Source organism: Tamandua tetradactyla, chromosome 5 (genome assembly GCF_023851605.1).
Source record: "Tamandua tetradactyla isolate mTamTet1 chromosome 5, mTamTet1.pri, whole genome shotgun sequence".
NCBI lineage: Eukaryota > Metazoa > Chordata > Mammalia > Pilosa > Myrmecophagidae > Tamandua > Tamandua tetradactyla.
Genome location: NC_135331.1, coordinates 170,860,090 through 170,880,595, shown reverse-complemented (window position 1 = coordinate 170,880,595; position 20,506 = coordinate 170,860,090). Strand labels below are relative to the sequence as shown.

The 20,506-nt window shown below is 41.1% G+C and overlaps 1 pseudogene; it reads left to right on the top strand.

Moving 5' to 3' along the window:
• Window positions 1-5,382: 5,382 nt before the first annotated feature.
• Window positions 5,383-15,343, top strand: LOC143683384 (presequence protease, mitochondrial-like; annotated as a pseudogene).
• Window positions 15,344-20,506: the final 5,163 nt, after the last annotated feature.

The following is a 20,506-nucleotide window of genomic DNA, read 5'->3' as shown; positions in this document are numbered from 1 at the left end:
TGTACATGGGCCAATAGTGTGGATTCTCACTTAGCAAGGCTGATGTATTTACTGCCATTGCTAAATGGTCAGACTACCAGCAGCAGAGACCATGCTGAGTCCCTCCCATAGCACCTTTGCTCAAGGAAACCAACCAGTAGCAAGTTAACTATACTGAACCACCCTCTGCCCTGGAAGACCTAATGATTCATTTTGACAAGAACAGACATATATTTTGGATGTGGGTTTGCCTTTTCTGCCTACAGGACCTCCACCAACACCACTATCTGAACGCTTACAGGGTGTGTGACCCACCAGCATAGGATCCCACATGACACCATGCATTTTACAAGAGAAGTGCAGCAGTGGCTCCTGACCATCAGTCTTTTGGTCATATCTCCTCTGGCACCACCCAGAAATTGCCGACTGATTGAGGGCTAGAACAGCCCGTTGAAGGCTATGCCAAAGTGCTAGCTCAGAGGAGTCACCCTGTAAGGATGAGCTGCCGTCCTGGACTTTCAAGTAACAACCTGTACATGGGGCAGGTGTCCTAGTTAGTAGACTATATGAGTACAGGAATCAGGGGATAGAAGATTGAATGGCCCCACCGTCACTCCCAGAAATTGACTTGGGAAATTTGTGCTTCCTGTCTCCACAATCCTGGGCCCTGTGGATTTAATGGCCCTGGCTTCCAAAGGAGGAATACTTCTGCCAAGTTCTTATTGAACTCTGAGCAGTGACTGCTGCCTGAATGTTTGGGGTAACTCTAGCTGTGAATCATCCTCATGGCAGGGGTAACTGACCCTGATTATCAGGAAGTGGTGGCCATCTTTTATGCAATGAGGGCAGAGGGGTTGTGTTTGCCACCCACATAAGCCGTTTTAGCACTTTTTGGTCTGCTCTTACTCTACTTTGATGGTAAATGGTCAGGTGCAGCAACCACAAAGTCTGGCAGAGGTGCCAGCTGAGGATGAGGGACATCTAGAAGGGAGAGTAAAGGAGGGTGCCGACAGATATCAGCTGTACCCTCAAACCCATGGCAGTTTAGCTCACTGGCCTTCTGTGATGGTTTGAAGCTGTATGTATTCCAGAAAAGATCATGTTTTTCAAGGTAATTCATTTCTGTGGGCATAGACCTATTTTTGATTAGGTTATTTCAGGTGAGGTCAGAGAGGAAGCCACTGAAGTCAGAAACTGGAAGCAACGAAACCTGGAAGAGACCAGCCGACGTCTCCATGTGCCTGGCCATGTGACAGAGGAGCTGAGCATCACCAGTAGCTGGTTTTTGGGGAGAAAACATGGCCTGTTGATGCCTTGATTTGGATATTTTCATGGCCTAAGAACTGTAAGCTTTTAAGTTAATAAATCTCCATTGTAAAAGCCAACCCATTTCTAATATATTGCATTTCAGCAGCTTTAGCAAACTGAAACCTTCCTCTTCTAAGTTTCCCACAAGAAGTGAGGGCCATGGAATCCTAGAGGAGCTGCGCTTACAGCTTACACGAACCAACAATTGGATCCTAGTAGCAGAAGGAGTGGACTGCAGCAAAGCTGGGATGGGCCACCCATGTGAGCCTTCAGGAAAGAAGGACAAACTGCCACAGCTACAGGGAGTGCTGCCCACAGAAAGCCCTCTGCTGCCAGCCTCCTACAGGGTTGTCTTAGTGGAAGAGAGCTGCCTCCCCCATGGTCCCCCACCCTCCTGAGGGCACTGCACATCCAATAACTTACTGCTGGGCAGGATAAAGGTCTGATGCTCTCATTCCAACTTGGGGCAACTCTGAAGCTTATCTGAGCTTAGGAACTCCTCACAGGATAGGCTGAGTCCTCCACCGAGACTCACTGCCCACCCCCACCCCCATCTTCTATCTAATCCTGCTTCCTCTGTTCCTTACGTCAGCGTGGATCCCTAGTAAACTCCTGCTGGCTAATCTCCATCTCAGTCTGCTCCCCAAGGAACCCAGCCTGCAGCAGGCTTCTTGCCCACCAGGAGCCTCCAGCCTGAAAAGTCAGCCCCTCATCACCCTCCACTGAGGTGGCCGCCCTGACAAAGGCATCCACCCAGGCGGTGCTGGAGCAGCGGCACGGCCAGCTTTTGTGAAGTCGGGACCTCATAAAATTTGTGGAACCTTCCTTAAGAAAAAAAAATACTACAAAATTTTTCAAAAATAAACAAAAATGAGTATGTATTTAATATGAGAAAAGTCACAATAGCATTACTAATTTTTAAGAACCTGACAAATGATGCAAATGTCACAAAATCCAGGAGAATATTTTTTTATTAAGTAACTGCTTGTAGCACCTCTATAACACTGTATGCCTACATTTTGGGGGGCTGCCCTTTCTTCCCCTCTTCATACGGCAACCATATCATAGTAGCAGCTTCTAAAGAGAACCCAGGAAGATCATTTAACTTCACCCCTAGCATGGTTGAGTACAAAAATTGTTTCTATCATTTTTACTTAGAAAAGTTTCTTTCAACTTCACAACTCATTATTGGTAACGTCATGAAAAATTTTAGGATGGTTGTTAATTGGGGAAAACCTTTCTCAAGCTTACTTGATGTGCAAGCTGTAAGGTGTCAGGACACACCGAGTTTCCTTGTGTAGTAACTAATAAACTATTCTGTGAACTGGCAACATTCATTAGCCAGCCTGTCACCGCTCTGCTGGTAATGGCACCAATCCTTGTGACTGTCAATATTTTTTCAATCCTCTTTATTAATTGGATTATCAAACAATCCAAGAGCCTTCTCATTACTTCTGTCCAAAACTTATCTCTTTCTCTTAGTGAATCACTGCTTCTGGTGAGATCTGAAACATTTTTGTTGCTGTTGTTACAATTTTCTTCTGGATATCAGGATAATTCCCATTGGTTTTAAGTAGAGCTATATGAAAAGTAAGTTAACCATATGGTTTGATTTAAACTGTATATGCTGTATTCTTAAATATATTCCCAACAGGAGAGACCTTCCATTTGACAAGCATCCATGACAATCACATCCTCAGTTTACAATTTTATGTGCCTGATGATCAGGAAACTTTTACACAGACGTGCTTCGGGCTCCGTGCATTTCGGCAGTTGCTTCTCCTTGGCAGCACACAAGCTCCCAAGGAGTCAACACAGTGGGCAGTGAGAGTATTCTGGGAAGCAAGTACTCTACAGAAATGGCTAGCAATCATTTAACTATAAACAGAAATGACTGCAAACCACTTAATCCAAATGTAGCCCTAACTCACTTCCTTTTAGTAGGACCCCCCAAAAGTCCTGCAGCTGTTCCACCACCACCCCACCCCTACTAATACAAGAGAAAATTAGATTGCAAATAAAATTTTTAAAGCCATAAGCATCTGTCCAAAAGAACACATTGCTAGGGCCCCTCCTAGAGCCTTGGAAGGGGTCCATGCACATGAGACTTTCTGAAGCTTAAGCATTACCTTCCAGGTAAATTCACCCATTAATGAGAATCAAGAGAAAGAGAATCTGTATGAGAGGAGTGGGAGAAAGTGGGGGCCCAGTGGGGGCAATCCAAGGCTGGAACTGGACATAAATGTTTAAGTTGCAATGCATGTTGTAGAACCTCTTTGCTATTCCCAAATATACATGCTTTTACCACTGTGACAATTGCCAAGGGTTTTTTGTTTATTTTATCAAACTTGGGTCCATCAAATACTTAATAATTAGAAACAGTTGGTGAAGTACAGGCACTGGGAGAGGAGCCGATGCTCCATCCTCATCCAAAAAGAGAACTGCTGCTCCGAGTGGGAATTAGAAATATCTGTACATTCTTGCCACAGTCTAAAATTCAAGAGCTTTAGACCAAGGCATGGGAGCTTGCTGCTTCAGTTTTCCCCCTCTGCAAATCAATGATATTTACCAGTCAGTGATTCCTGGGTGAATGGCACTATTGAACTGCAAAATATCACTGTTATTGCTTTTCCTCTTTCATCTCATGGGGCAAGACAAATTTATAATATTGTAATTGTTTCCATGGCAGCAAATCATATTGTCTTAAACAGGGGACTTCATGACTTCATGGCTGGATTGAGAAAAAGGAGAAATCAGAATGGCAGTGAGAATTTTGCTAAAGCATAAATATCTCCAATGATACCAAGGGGAATACAGCAAATTACAGATTTGCAAAATTGCTTTGGGTTTAAATGTTCTTTTTACAAGTTCATCCCTGTGCAGAAACCCGTTCTCCAGGCATGTCATTTGTGTAATGATGCTTCCTTGCTTGAATTCACAGAAGGCTAATGGTGAAGCTCATCTATTTCAGGAATGCCTCTGAAATGCTAATATTAATTGTTTGGGGACAAATATCTGGGTTCCTGCTTAAGTGGCTTTGTTTTGTTTCTCTGTTTGACTTTTTTTTTTTAACTCCCTCCAGGCTCTCACTCCACAGACTAATTTGAAATAAATCAATTTCCAGCTAAAGATTAGGCTTTTGTCATCTGAAAATCTGTCAAGAACTCTCCTCACAAGAGTCATCTGCTTGGCCTTTCTTAGCTTCCCATGAACATTTTTCTCATCTTTCTGCAGTCTATCATTAGTTTCTGTCTGTTACTTAAGAAGAAAGCAAAACTTCTTTCTAATTTTGAAGCTACTGAAATTCATCTCCGGGTCATTTAATCACATACAAAAATGAGTTGGGGTTTTTAAACCTGAGGTGTCTAGTTCAGGCTCATCTCCTTTAGCTCGCTCCTGGTCTTGCCCCCTTTCTTTGCTTACGAACAACCCCAATATGTTCTACCTGTGATCACCTCTCCTCCCCCTTTAACCCTTAGATTCCCAGAATCTGCAAATTCCTGCTGACTCATAAACTTCTTGCCTCTGGACTCACCCAGGAGCACCACTTGGCTTCATCTCTCTGCCCACTCTGGAGATTTATTACTTCTTACCGAGGCCTCTCAGTGGCCATCTCCATTCTTCTTATTTATTTATTTATTTTTGCATGGGCAGGCCCTGGGAATTGAACCTGGGTCTCTGGCATGACAGGCGAGAACTCTCTAACTGCTGAGCCACCGTGGCCCACCCGCAATTCTTATTCTGAAGACTCCGCCTTGTTGAATCCTGAACACCAAACCATTCCTCAAGACTCTACTTGAGAGCAACGAAGGTCGAAGGTCGCCTGTGGGTATGCTGAGCACAAATATGCCTCGGGAAGAACAAAGGACGCATCAGAAGTGCTCCATCCCCTCCAAGAACTCACAAGCATATGAGAACTGTGATTAACCGTACAGGAAACAATGGCAAACTGTTAAAAAGAATAAACATAAAACTTAGATGCCCCCTATAGATGCCCAGGAGTTCGGTAGAAAGAAAGGCCAGTGAGAGCTGGAGGGCCCAGGAGGGTTTCATGGAAAAAGTGAGTGTTGAGTGTGGGCCTGGAAGGACGTGAGCATGGACACCAGAGAGTCAAGTACACACCAGCATGTTCACGTGGGCCAGCCTAGGCTGCTGAGGCCGACCAGCTGCTGCATACACCAGAAACCATGGAGGTGGAGAGGTAGTGCAGCCCGTGAGAGGACGCTCCAATATAAAGTAGGAGGGAAGAAACCACAGGTTCTCTATAAACCAGGTAACATCTACTCCGTGATGTTAAAAAATAATTTGTGTACACCTTCACACCACTCCAATGGCTAGTCCTGGCATTCCACATATTCCTGAGCATACAGTTCTTTGTGGTTCTCAAAAATACCCATGCAGAAATCCTTTCTTTAAAATGCTAGATAAGTCAGCATCTACTTTTTGCTTATTACACAGTTTATATTCTAAAACATGCAAACAAATCTGAACCAATTAAATGGTGTTGAAAAGGATATAAATTAAAGTTCCTTCTTTTTTAAAAATAGACAATAAATGTCTACAATCAGCTCACCAGACACAAAAATCATGAACAGCAGATTTTCATTAATGTCTCCAATATTTTATTGATTGATTGATTCTAAGAATGTAAAGAAAAAAGGCACAGTACGCTGTACACATTTACTCTCTGCTCCAACAACACATTTATTTTTCTCTCTGCTCCAACAACACATTTATAGATGTACATCCAGACCAATTGTATAAGTGTGCCTGTTTGAAACTGTTGTGCACCCCAGAAAAACTATGTTCTGTAATCCTCATTCAATATTGTTGGGTAGGATCTTTTTGATTAAGTTGTTTCCATGGAGATGTGACCCACCCAACTGTGGTTGGGACCTTTCAATTAGATGTTTTCCATGGAGATGTGTCTTCTTCCATTCAAGGTGGGCTTGCTTATTGGGGTTCTTTAAGAGGTAGCCATTTTGGAAAACGCTTCAGAACTGACACAGGCAGAGACATTTGGTGATGAAGAAAGAAAATGGTCCTGGGGAAGTGTCTTGGTCAGGTTGATGTGTCAACTTGGCCAAGTGGTGGTACCTGTTTGTCTGGTTGGTCAAGTGCTGGCCTGTCTGTTGCAATGAGGACATTTCATAGAATTAAATCATGATCACGTCAGCTGCATCCACAGCTGATTCCACTTGTAATCAGCCAAGGGGAGTGTCTTCTGCAATGAGTGATGCTTAATCTAATCACTGGAAGCCTTTTAAGGAGGATCCAGAAGAAACAGGCTCTCTTCCTGCTTTGGCAGGTGAGCCTCTCCTGTGGAGTTCATCCAGACCCTCCATCAGAATCATCAGCTTCACAGCCTGCCCTACAGATTTTGGACTCTGCATTCCCACAGTTATGTGAGACACTTTTATAAATTTTATACTTGCAAATGTTCCCTGCTGATTCTGTTTCTCTAGAGAACCTTAACTAATAAAGGAAGCTATAAGAAATGAGAAGGCAAAGACCCCAGCAGATGCCAGCCATGTGCTTTGCCAGCTGACAGAGGTGTTCCGGACCCATCAGCCTTTCTAGAGCCAAAATATCTTGGCTCCTAGATGCCTTAGTTTGGTCATTTTTATAGCCTTAGAACTGTAAACTTGCAACTTAATAAACTCCCTTTTTTAAAAGCCATTCCATTTCTGGTATATTGCTTTATGTATAGAGCTTTAGCAAACCAATATGACAAGCATCTTCAGAACAGACACATAAAGTAGCATCAACTGCTTTCCTGAATGCCTTCAAAGCTAGTGATTATACTCTCTATCGATTTTCCACAAAAAATCCCAAGAATTTTCAAAATCATCTCTCAGTGCATTTGATACAGCCTCTCTTCCATGCTCGTAGGAACTAGATTTCTGACAAGAAGGTTGGAGAATAGAACATGAGAATCCAAGTGACCCTCAACATCCCTGATCATTAAAGGAGTTGTCTTTAATGAGATAGAGGGAATGTTTATAGATAATAAGAGAATATTCTCAGAACATCTGCAAAATAGACTTCTTCCTGGCATGCCTACTCAGATCTCTGGCAGCTCAGTTTCAAGCTACTCATTATCACCCAAGTAATGCTAGATTCTTCACTTATGGTAATTTTCAGTTAGAACCACATCTGAAAGAAATTCTTCATCTGAAAGACGAAGAAGCACTGAGAGCATTTCAGAAAATTGAAATGTACCACAGTGCCAGCTCAGAAGTCTTGGCATAACCCTAGGGAACACCAAATAACTTGTGGCCCAGACAGATTTAGTTACTACAGATTCCACCAAATGAATAGCTCTCAGCATCAGCTTCCTTTTACCAATAGTTCCTTTCACCAATAGCTGAACCAAGAGTTCACCAATACATTCAAATGTCTCACATAAAATCTTGAGTCATCACTCTTGATTTCTGGACCCAATTCTCCATTTTGCAAAGCTTTAATTGAATCTGGACTTGGTACAGACTTTTCTCCTAATGTTGGATATAATGACATTGAAGGGACACCTACTTCAGTGTAGGTCTATAAGACATTGCAGAAAAATATCTTGAAACAGTCAAAAACATTGATAGAACAGTTGATGAAGTAATTGAGAAAGACTTTGAAAATTATCAAATTGAAGCTTTATTTCATAAAGCTGAAATTAAAATGAAACATCAACCTACCAGCTTTGGACTTTCCCAGAGCTTACATATAGCCTCTTGCTGGAATCATGTAGGAGATCCTGTGGTGCTCTTGAAGTTAGGAAATCAAGTGGCTCAATTCTGGCAGTGCCTTACATCCCTTCAGCTCCAATTACCCATTATCTTACCCTGTTTCTACCTCCTGATGGTCTCTGTTACCAATGACATATTCCAAGTTTATTCTCGAATGTTGGTTCACATCAGTGGGACCATACAGTATTTGTCTTTTAGTTTTTGGCTAGACTCACTCAGTATAATGTTCTCTAGGTCCATCCATGTTATTACATGCTTCATAAGTTTATCCTGTCTTAAAGCTGCATAATATTCCATCGTATGTATATACCACAGTTTGTTTAGCCACTCGTCTCTTGATGGACATTTTGGCTGCTTCCATCTCTTTGCAATTGTAAATAATGCTGCTATAAACATTGGTGTGCAAATGTCCCTTTGTGTCTTTGCCCTTAAGTCCTCTGAGTAGATACCTAGAAATGGTATTGCTGGGTCGTATGGCAATTCTATATTCAGTTTTTTGAGGAACCGCCAAACTGCCTTCCACAGTGGTTGCACCATTTGACATTCCCACCAACAGTGGATAAATGTGCCTCTTTCTCCGCATCCTCTTCAGCACTTGTCATTTTCTGTTTTGTTGATAATGGCCATTCTGGTGGGTGTGAGATGATATCTCATTGTGGTTTTGATTTGCATTTCTCTAATGGCCAGGGACATTGAGCATCTCTTCATGTGCCTTTTGGCCATTTGTATTTCCTCTTCTGATAAGTGTCTGTTCAAGTCTTTTTCCCATTTTGTAATTGGGTTGGTTGCCTTTTTGTTGTTGTTGAGCTGAACAATCTCTTTATAAATTCTGGATACTAGACCTTTCTCTGATATGTCATTTCCAAATATTATCTCCCATTGTGTAGGCTGTCTTTCTACTTTCTTGATGAAGTTCTTTGATGCACAAAAGTGTTTAATTTTGAGGAGCTCCCATTTATTTATTTCTTTCTTCAGTGCTCTTGCTTTAGGTTTAAGGTCCATAAAACCGCCTCCAATTGTAAGTTTCATAAGATATCTCCCAACATTTTCCTCTAACTGTTTTATGGTCTTAGACCTAATGTTTAGATCTTTGATCCATTTTGAGTTAACTTTTGTATAGGGTGTGAGATACGGGTCCTCTTTCATTCTTTTGCATATGGATATCCAGTTCTCTAGGCACCATTTATTGAAGAGACTGCTCTGTCCCAGGTGAGTTGGCTTGACTGCCTTATCAAAGATCAAATGTCCATAGATGAGAGGGTCTATATCTGAGCACTCTATTCGATTCCATTGGTTGATATATCTATCTTTATGCCAATACCATGCTGTTTTGACCACTGTGGCTTCATAATATGCCTTAAAGTCCGGCAGCGTGAGACCGCCAGCTTTGGTTTTTTTCCTCAAGATACTTTTAGCAATTTGGGGCACCCTGCCCTTCCAGATAAATTTGCTTATTGGTTTTTCTATTTCTGAAAAATAAGTTGTTGGGATTTTGATTGGTATTGCATTGAATCTGTAAATCAATTTAGGTAGGATTGACATCTTAACTATATTTAGTCTTCCAATCCATGAACACGGTATGCCCTTCCATCTATTTAGGTCTTCTGTGATTTCTTTTAACAGTTTTTTGTAGTTTTCTTTGTATAGGTTTTTTTGTCTCTTTAGTTAAATTTATTCCTAGGTATTTCATTCTTTTAGTTGCAATTGTAAATGGGATTCGTTTCTTGATTTCCCCCTCAGCTTGTTCATTACTAGTGTATAGAAATGCTACAGATTTTTGAATGTTGATCTTGTAACCTGCTACTTTGCTGTACTCATTTATTAGCTCTAGTAGTTTTGTTGTGGATTTTTCTGGGTTTTCGACGTATAGTATCATATCGTCTGCAAACAGTGATAGTTTTACTTCTTCCTTTCCAATTTTGATGCCTTGTATTTCTTTTTCTTGTCTAATTGCTCTGGCTAGAACCTCCAACACGATGTTGAATAATAGTGGTGATAATGGACATCCTTGTCTTGTTCCTGATCTTAGGGAGAAAGTTTTCAATTTTTCCCCATTGAGGATGATATTAGCTGTGGGTTTTTCATATATTCCCTCTATCATTTTAAGGAAGTTCCCTTGTATTCCTATCTTTTGAAGTGTTTTCAACAGGAAAGGATGTTGAATCTTGTCAAATGTCTTCTCTGCATCAATTGAGATGATCATGTGATTTTTCTGCTTTGATTTGTTGATATGGTGTGTTACATTAATTGATTTTCTTATGTTGAACCATCCTTGCATACCTGGGATGAATCCTACTTGGTCATGATGTATAATTCTTTTAATGTGTTGTTGGATTCGATTTGCTAGAATTTTGTTGAGGATTTTTGCATCTATATTCATTAGAGAGATTGGTCTGTAGTTTTCTTTTTTTGTAATATCTTTGCCTGCTTTTGGTATGAGGGTGATGTTGGCTTCGTAGAATGAATTAGGTAGCTTTCCCTCCAGTTTGATTTTTTTGAAGAGTTTGAGCAGAGTTGGTACTAATTCTTTCTGGAATGTTTGGTAGAATTCACATGTGAAGCCATCTGGTCCTGGACTTTTCTTTTTGGGAAGCTTTTGAATGACTGATTCAATTTCTTTACTTGTGATTGGTTTGTTGAGGTCATCTATTTGTTCTTGAGTCAAAGTTGGTTGTTCATGCCTTTTCAGGAACCCGTCCATTTCATCTAAATTGTTGTATTTATTAGCGTAAAGCTGTTCATAGTATCCTGTTATTACCTCCTTTATTTCTGTGAGGTCAGTGGTTATGTCTCCTCTTCCATTTCTGATCTTATTTATTTGCGTCCTGTCTCTTCTTCTTTTTGTCAATCTTGCTAAGGGCCCATCAATCTTATTGATTTTCTCATAGAACCAACTTCTGGTCTTACTGATTTTCTCTATTGTTTTCATGTTTTCAATTTCATTTATTTGTGCTCTAATCTTTGTTATTTCATTCCTTTTGCTTGCTTTGGGGTTAGTTTGCTGTTCTTTCTCCAGTTCTTCCAAGTGGACAGTTAATTCCTGAATTTTTTGCCTTTTCTTCTTTTCTGATATAGGCATTTAGAGCAATAAATTTCCCTCTTAGCACTGCCTTTGCTGCATCCCATAGGTTTTGATATGTTGTGTTTTCGTTTTCATTCGCCTCGAGATATTTACTAATTTCTCTTGCAATTTCTTCCTTGACCCACTCGTTGTTTAAGAGTGTGTTGTTGAGCCTCCACGTATTTGTGAATTTTCTGGCACTCCACCTATTATTGATTTCCTACTTCATTCCTTTATGATCCGAGAAAGTGTTGTGTATGATTTCAATCTTTTTGAATTTGTTAAGACTTGCTTTGTGACCCAGCATATGGTCTATCTTTGAGAATGATCCATGAGCACTTGAGAAAAAGGTGTATCCTGCTGTTGTGGATGTAATTTCCTATAAATGTCTGTTAAGTTTAGCTCATTTATTGTAATATTCAAATTCTCTATTTCTTTATTGATCCTCTGTCTAGATGTTCTGTTCATTGATGAGAGTGGTGAATTGAAGTCTCCAACTATTATGGTATATGTATCTATTTCCCTTTTCAGTGATTGCAGTGTATGCCTCACGTATTTTGGGGCATTCTGGTTAGGTGCATAAATATTTATGATTGTTATGTCTTCTTGTTTAATTGTTCCTTTTATTCGTAGATAGTGTCCTTCTTTGTCTCTTTTAACTGTTTTACATTTGAAGTCTAATTTATTGGATATTAGTATAGCTACTCCTGCTCTTTTCTGGTTGTTATTTGCATGAAATATCTTTTCCCAACCTTTCACTTTCAACCTATATTTATCTTTGGGTCTAAGATGTGTTTCCTGTAGACAGCATATAGAAGGATCCTGTTTTTTAATCCATTCTGCCAGTCTATGTCTTTTGACTGGGGAATTCAGTCCATTAACTTTTAGTGTTATTACTGCTTGGATAATATTTTCCTCTACCATTTTGCCTTTTGTATTATATATATCATATCTGATTTTCCTTCTTTCTACACCCTTCTCCATACCTCTGTCTTCTGTCTTTTCGTATCTGACTCTAGTGCTCCCTTTAGTATTTCTTGCAGAGCTGGTCTCTTGGTCACAAATTCTCTCAGTGACTTTTTGTCTGAAAATGTTTTAATTTCTCCCCCATTTTTGAAGGACAATTTTGCTGGATATAGAAGTCTTGGTTGGCAGTTTTTCTCTTTTAGTAATTTAAATATATCGTCCCACTGTCTTCTAGCTTCCATGGTTTCTGATGAGAAATCTACACATAGTCTTATTGGGTTTCCCTTGTATGTGATGGATTGTTTATCTCTTACTGCTTTCAAGATCCTCTCTTTCTCTTTGACCTCTGACATTCTAACTAGTAAGTGTCTTGGAGAACGCCTATTTGGGTCTATTCTTTTTGGGGTGCGCTGCACTTCTTGGATCTGTAATTTTAGGTCTTTCATAAGAGTTGGGAAATTTTCAGTGATAATTTCTTCCATTAGTTTTTCTCCTCCTTTTCCCTTCTCTTCTCCTTCTGGGACACCCACAACACGTATATTTGTGCACTTCATATTGTCCTTGAGTTCCCTGATCCCCTGTTCAAATTTTTCCATTCTTTTCCCTATAGTTTCTGTTTCTTTTTGGAATTCAGATGTTCCATCCTCCAGTTCACTAATTCTAGCTTCTGTCTCTTTAAATCTACCATTGTAGGTATCCATTGTTTTTTCCATCTTTTCTACTTTGTCCTTCACTCCCATAAGTTCTGTGATTTGTTTTTTCAGATTTTCTATTTCTTCTTTTTTTTCAGCCCATGTCTTCTTCATGTCCTCCCTCAATTTATCGATTTGGTTTTTGAAGAGGTTTTCCATCTCTGTTCATATATTCAGCATTAATTGTCTCAGCTCCTGTATCTCATTTGAACTATTGGTTTGTTCCTTTGACTGGGCCATATCTTCAATTTTCCGAGCGTGATCCATTATTTTCTGCTGGCGTCTGGGCATTTAATCAGATTTCCCTGGGTGTGGGACCCAGCAGGTTGAAAGATTTTCCTGTGAAATCTCTGGGCTCTGTTTTTCTTATCCTGCCCAGTAGGTGGTGCTCGTGGCACTCGTCTTTCTGCCGGTCCCACCAGTAACAGATGCTGTGGCTCCTTTAACTTTGGAAGACTCTCACTGTGGGGGAGGGTTGCCAGCCAAAGTGGCTTGGGGGAGAGCCCATCCGAATCTCCCAGCCGGCCCGGTAATCCGCGCGTGGGGGGGGCACTGGCCGCCGCGGCTTGAGGGGACCGCCTGTCCAAATCACCCAGCCGGCCCGGGAAGGAGGGAGGGAGGGGCTCCGGCTGCCAGCCGCCACAGCCCGGGGAAGCGCGCGCCCCTCGAGGATCTCACCTCAGCGGATTCTCCCAGCCGGTTCCGCCATTCCAGAATGGGGTACGTTGTCTTTTTGGTCTCTGTCGTGGCTCCAGGAGCTGTTCTGTACCGTTTCTGTTTCTTAAGTAGCTGTTCTGGAGGAGGAACTAAAACCCACGCATCTTACTAAGCTGCCATCTTCTCTGGAAGTCTCTTCTTTTTTTAAAAAACCTTTTTTTATTAATTAAAAAAAATTAACAGACAAAACATTTAGATATCATTCCATTCTACATATACAATCAGTTATTTTTAATATCATCACATAGTTGCATATTCATCATTTCTTAGTACATTTGCATTGATTTAGAAAAAGAATAAAAAGACAACAGAAAAAGAAATAAAATGATAATAGAGAAAAAAAAGACTATACATACCATACCCCTTGCCCCTTGCTTTCATTTACCACTAGCATTTCAAACTGTATTTTAACATTTGTTCCCCCTATTATTTATTTTTATTCCATATGTTCTACTCTTCTGTTGATATAGTAGCTAAAAGGAGCATCAGACATAAGGTTTTCACATTCACAGAGTCTCATTGTGAAAGCTATATCATTGTTCAATCATCATCAAGAAACATGGCTACTGGAACACAGCACTACATTTTCAGGCAATTCCCTCCAGCCTCTCCATTACATCTTGAACAACAAGGTGATATCTACTTAATGCGTAAGAATAACCTCCAGGATAACCTCTGGACTCTGTTTGGAATCTCTCAGCCATTGAGCGCCTCTCTTCTGTAGGGTACAAAGATGGACTGAGGCATTCTTGACTGTTAGAAAACAGGCTCAACTAAAAACAGGAGGAATGCCTATTTCTCCCCTCCCCATCCCCCCGCCCTGTGGTCCCCAATGAGTCACAATTAGATGCATCTGAGCAGGGTATGTTTTTTCCATCTCTCTACCTAGATCAAAATCTACCAAAGAGGATGCATTCATCAGAGCTAGCAGAAACCTCACACCTGCAGTAGACTTACAAGAAACAACTATGGGATGGATCAGGTGAGGTTAATGAGGAGAACTACAGAAATGATGGATATAAAACCAGTCCTGAGAAAGCTCCCACACATCAAGAAACATTTATTAAACTATGATAATATCAGATGCTCAGTGAATGTTACATCTCAGCAGATGCCTCTGATAGAAAAAGTGGTAAAAAAACAAAACAAAACAAAAACCAACTTCATTAAAAATCTTGAAGTAAAAAAAAAAAAAAAAAAAACCTGTCCATCCACATGTGATTGAGAAACCTGCACATAATGGGGTCTAGTGGAAGCATACATGGTAATGGTTCCCAAATCATAAGAAAGCCAATCACAGATCCTACTTTCAAACATTGTTGGATGAAGACACATTTTCTACTTCCTTTCCCAGTGAATTTTATCAGTAAATATATTATAACTGTTCCTTATACCAATCCAGATCATGCCAGCCTTAAGATCCTTGCATGTTTGATGATTGCTGAATTCTCGCATACCAAAATTCGAGAAAAATGTGAATGCTTATGGTGAAGGTGCAAAATTTAGCCATAATGGAATATTCACTTTTTACTCTTACAGGAATCCAAATTCAATAGAAACGTAGTCCCCACTCTTTGGGGAAAGCTGTTGACTGGGTTAAATCTGGCAAATACATGCAAAAGGACATAGATGGAGCAAAACTTTCCATTTTATCAATTGCCAATGTTCCTGTTTCTCCTTTACACAAAAGTATGCACTGTTCTTGTGTGAACTAATGAGATGAAGCACACACAGAGGGAACAACTCTGAGCTGTCAGTCAAGACAAACTTACGGAGTGAGCAATAAGTTTCTTGGCATTGAGAGGAGCACATATGGGTTAGTTATACTTGGACCAGAGAATGCAAAAATTGCTAACGACCTATCGTGGATCATAAGATAACCAATCACAGGTAATTCTAACCATATTTGGGGACTCTTAAAATTTAAGAGCTAAATTTGAGTGGTCAACTTCTTTTGTGTTTAAAATCTTGCTCATATATCATTCTTAAAACTTTGCCAAAGGTTTTGACACAACTCTTGTCTTAAAAAAGGAGGAAAATAGTGACCACAGAGAGATGATATGATTGAAAAAATCACACATTTGATGCCAAAAATGCACTGATTTTAACATTAAAACTTAATATAAATAACATCCTAGACCATGTTATTTCAACTATTTGAAAAATAAAAGGCAACTCTGAAAAAAAGAAGAAAAAGTCACATCGGCAAGAGAAGCCAAGCAGAGCAAAGCACAGGAGTGGGAATCAGTTCAGTCTGGTTCAGAACCATGAGGTGACCAGTCTGATTAGTGCAGGGTTCATTTGGAGAACTTGGAAAACAAGATTGGAGAAGCAGACTGGGGACATATTTCTGAGGATCTTCAATAAAACTCTGGGGAGGGGGGTGGTAAAAGTTTATGTGGCAGAAAGAGACCCTAGAATTTGGAGCGGAAGAGAACTTAGAGCATTGACTTAAATTGAGGCACCTTGCCCAAGCACCCATGGTTGCTTAGTGGTAGAACCAGAGAACCAGGTTTCTTGATCCCTCTATCAAACCTTGTTTGCACCACACCACTCTGCCTCCATATTGATAAAGGGATCCTGTCATGAAAACAGTGTCAACGAGTGTCATGGTCAGGTTCATGTGTCAACTTGGCCAAGTGGTGGTACCTGTTTGTCTGGTTGGTCAAGTGCTGGCCTGTCTGTTGCAATGAGGACATTTCACAGAATTAAATCATGATCACACTGGCTGCATCAACAGCTGATTCCATTTGTAATCAGCCAAGGGGAGTGTCTTCTGCAATTAGTGATGCTTAATCTAATCACTGGAAGCCTTTTCAGGAGGATCCAGAAGAGACAGGCTCTCTTCCTGCTTTGGCTGGCGAGCATCTCCTGTGGAGTTCATCCAGACCCTCCATAAGAATCATCAACTTCACAGCCTGCCCTACAGATTTTGGACTCTACATTCCCACTGTTACGTGAGACACTTTTATAAATTTTATATTTACGAATATTTCCTGTTGATTCTGTTTCTCTAGTGAACCCTAACTAATACAATGAGAGATTATTTTATTGGTGCTATTGGAACAGGGAGAGAAAGGAGTTAGAGAGAGGCAGATCCCAGGGGTGTAACAGTGAGAGTAGAATGGAGGACCTGAGACCACATAATCCAGTGGCTTCTTCTCAATCTTCTCCCTTTCTCATGTCAGAATCAAATGACAGTGTCAATGACTCCTTGAAGCTACCTTCCTTGTTTCCCTGACACTATTCTCCCTTCCCTCCTCTTTTTGTGCTTGTTCCCTGGATCCTTTTCCTCCTTCTGGCTCATAAAAATGAGCATTTCACAAAAACTCATGTTTGGCCAATACCTTTGCAATTGTGGCCAGTCTCTGGACTTTAAATCTTACTTTGCTAATGACCTCCAAATTGCTATTTCTGGACCTGCCCATTGTCCTGAGTTCTGGGCTCATGTTTTATTACCTATTGGACAGTGCCACCTGGATATTCCATTGACGACTCTAATTCACTGTAACTAAAATCAAACTCATTACTTCCCTTCTCAGATCTGATCCTCTGATCTTCCCTATTTCTGATCGGAGGATCAGATGGTTGGACTCAATATCTTAGCATCATTTTTGTTACTGTTCCCTCTTCCTTGCTCTCCATATTCAATCGGCTACCAAGTTCTGTTTATTCCACCTTACCATCGCCCTGAACCGACATTCCCATTGCCACTTCTACTGCCCACATTTAGTCTGCCACGATGTCCATGATGTCCTAGATCCTTACGCCCTGCTTTGCGTTTCTCATCTCCAACCCTTTTTAGAGACTGTTACTAGATTAACGTTCCTGAAACACAGCTCACTGCATTACTTATCAGCTCACTATTCCTCAATCTCTTTCCAATACCTCCCGCATGAAGTAAAAATCCCCCAACCTATCTCTCCACCTTACTTCCCTCTCCCCCTCATGCACCCTCAGCACCGTCCATAGTCAGCTCCACCGCTCCCCCTTCCCTCTCGTTGCTCTGGGAGTTCTCATTCACGCTGTTCCCTCCATCCCCATGGGCCTTCTCAGAGCAAAAGTCCAAATACATTCTGATTTTCAAAGCTCATCTCAAAATCTCCTCATCCCTGAAGGCTTCCCTAGTCCCAGTGGAAGTAATGTCCCCCTCTCCTGCAGTCTCATACAGTTTAATCTGTGACTCATTATACCCCACCTTAAATTATAATTCCTGAACATGTTTCACCTCTCAGGCTAGAAGATAAACTCATTGAGGACAGAATGTGAATCTTTATACCCCGAGAGCATTTGCATCTATTAGGCATTAAATAGTATTTTCTTTATAGTATTTTCTTTGTTTAATATTCTGAATTCTGAAGGAAGAAACTGTCCAGTTTGGTGCCGATTAGGGGAAAAATAAAAAAGAAGAGCAATAAAAACATTTGCAAAGGTTGCAAGCTTAACTGAGTGGGAGGGAAATAGGGGCATGGATAGGGAGGTGACTGAGGGTGGAAGGTGGTTTGGGCGTTTTAGGTGACGATATGACATCTAAATGGAAATGGCCCCCAGGCACCTGAAACCACACGCAACTCAGGTGAAAAGCTGAGACAGGAGCACAAGTGTGAGAGATGAAGCTCTGAGACGACACATACTCCCCAAAGACAAAATTAAAGAAAAAGAAAAGTACATGTTAAGAACCCGAGCCTTGAAAAACAGGAGAACAGAAAACCAAGAAACTGTAATCAATGGGAAGAGACAAGGAAGTATGTGAAGAGGATAGGATTTCCAGAAAGAAGGAAAGTGACAATATCAGAGAGAGATCTAAAGACAATCACCAAATGAGTGTTTATTGAGCATCTACCATTATATGTGCTGGAGCTTCAGAGATAGAGTCCCTAAAGAATTACAGATTAGTGGGGAACAACAGACAACAAACTGATAAATATGTACTATATCTGGAGGTGATAAAGTTCCATAAGTAAAAGATAAAGTGGGGTAAGTGGCTCAGGAATGACAAGAGTGTTATCATATATGGGATGACCAGGAAAGACATCATCGTGGAATTGATATTTGAGCAGGATGCTGAGTAAAATGAGGGAGCAAGCCCAGTAAAAAACGTGGGAAAAGTGCGTTCTGTACAAGGCAGACCAAGTACAAAAGCCCTGAGGTGGAGCATTCTTGCTATGTTCAAAGAACAATAAAGAAGCCATAATAGTATCTTAATACACATTGAATGCTTAATGTATGCTAGGCATCATGTCAAAGGCTTTGCATGCATTATTATTTCTTGAACCTGCGTTATTTCACCTACTCTACTCAATAGCCAAGTAAAGTAGGTGTGATCTTTAACTCAATTTTAAAGATGAGAAAATTGCCACCTGGAGAAGGTGTGAGAATAGTTCAGGCTAACACAGCCAGCAGGTCGCGGAGCTGTGATTCAATCCGAAGTCTCTGGCTCTAGACGCTGTGTTCTCGAACCACTGTGCTGCACTGCCTTTTTGAGTAAATGAAGAAGCAGGAGGACTTAGAAAAAAGCCTCTGGCAAACTGGAGAAGAGAAGAAGAGCCAAGGAATGCAACTACCCCAAGTGTCCAGGAGGGAAGGAGGGAAGGAAATGGAGGGAGCTGACAAAGGCCACACCTCGAGAAGATTGACGGTAAGGAAAGACTCCTTTGGAGGAGGAAGACCAAGTAGGGGTTCCTTGAGATGGAAATGTGGGGATGATAAAAGTTCCTTCTCCTTAAATTACCTGAGAAATATATGTCTGTCCCCAAACTTGGGGGCTGCAGTTGTCAAAATCCAAGTGCTGGTGCTGAAGATTTTTAAATATTGCAACAAAAGACTCTGATCCTTTGCGCTTGCTTGATGTTCATGTGAGTGGGTCCTGTGACTGCCTGAAGGGGGCTGTTTGTAAAGGAGTCTAGTTCTTCGCTGTAGGGTACTTCCTGATCTCAGGGGCAGTGACAATGCTAATGGCAACAAAGCTGTAGGTGAGGGAGTCACTTGGAGAAAACAGGCAGAGAGAAAAGAGAAAGGACCACGGGCTGATCCAAAGGACTGGAGCCAGGCACAGGCTGATGTCAAAGGCAGGAGAGGAGAAGGATAAGAAAACAAGAACCGGGGGCCCTAACTAGCATGGTGAGAGAGACAAACACAAGGCTCTCTGTTATGACAGAAGCCGTCAGGGGTGACCCTGCCCAATGGTGAATCAGGCCAAACAAAAACAAGCAAGAAAACAAAACAAACTTGTTTGTTCCTGAGATCAAAAGCAGAATTTAAAGTCTAAAGGCTGGAGAACAGTGGTGGACAGATTCACATCTCCAGACTGAGTCAAATGCGTTACATGCATTATTATGTGCAGACCAAAAAGGAATGAGCAAGGGAGCCTCTGGAGTGACCTGGCAACGGTGAAAACGAAGAAGGAGCAGAGAGAAGTGAAGTCAGGCTTAGGATGTATCTTACTTCTTAAGTTTGGGCCCCCGCCACCACCCTCAAATACCTCACACTATACTAATGTTTTGTCTCTGCTAGTCATGTAACTTCCTCTACTCCTTCTAACTTGCCAACACTGTTCTGTACTCAACTACTTCAGTCACTGCCTATTCCTGGCGTATATGTGCAGGGTTAGGAAAACACGTTGCTAAGTGTGGCATGAGACTACAGCTTTGGTTTGTCCACTAAGGATGGCTCCTGCAGTGCTGTCACCTACTGCCTTTCAAAATGGAGCAGGGACTGTGCCCATATGATAGTCTATTCTCAGGGGCCTAATATGAAGCCCAGGTGAGGGCTTAAAAGCCTTTTGATGGTGGGTTTTGGCCTGAATCCTTGAGGATGGGATCCGTCCCATTCCTGTTTGCATCTCCAGAACTGATTGTAGTGCTTGGAGCCCGACTGATCAACTCAGCATTGATCACTTATTAAATGAATGATGGTTGTGGCTAAGACACCAGAGTAAGCCTAATACAAATTGGACAAAGGATGTTCATGCATAATATATCTCTTGTTCCTAAGATTCGAATTGTCCACAGCATTTTGAGAATGGATCTTTGTAAGTTTGGATT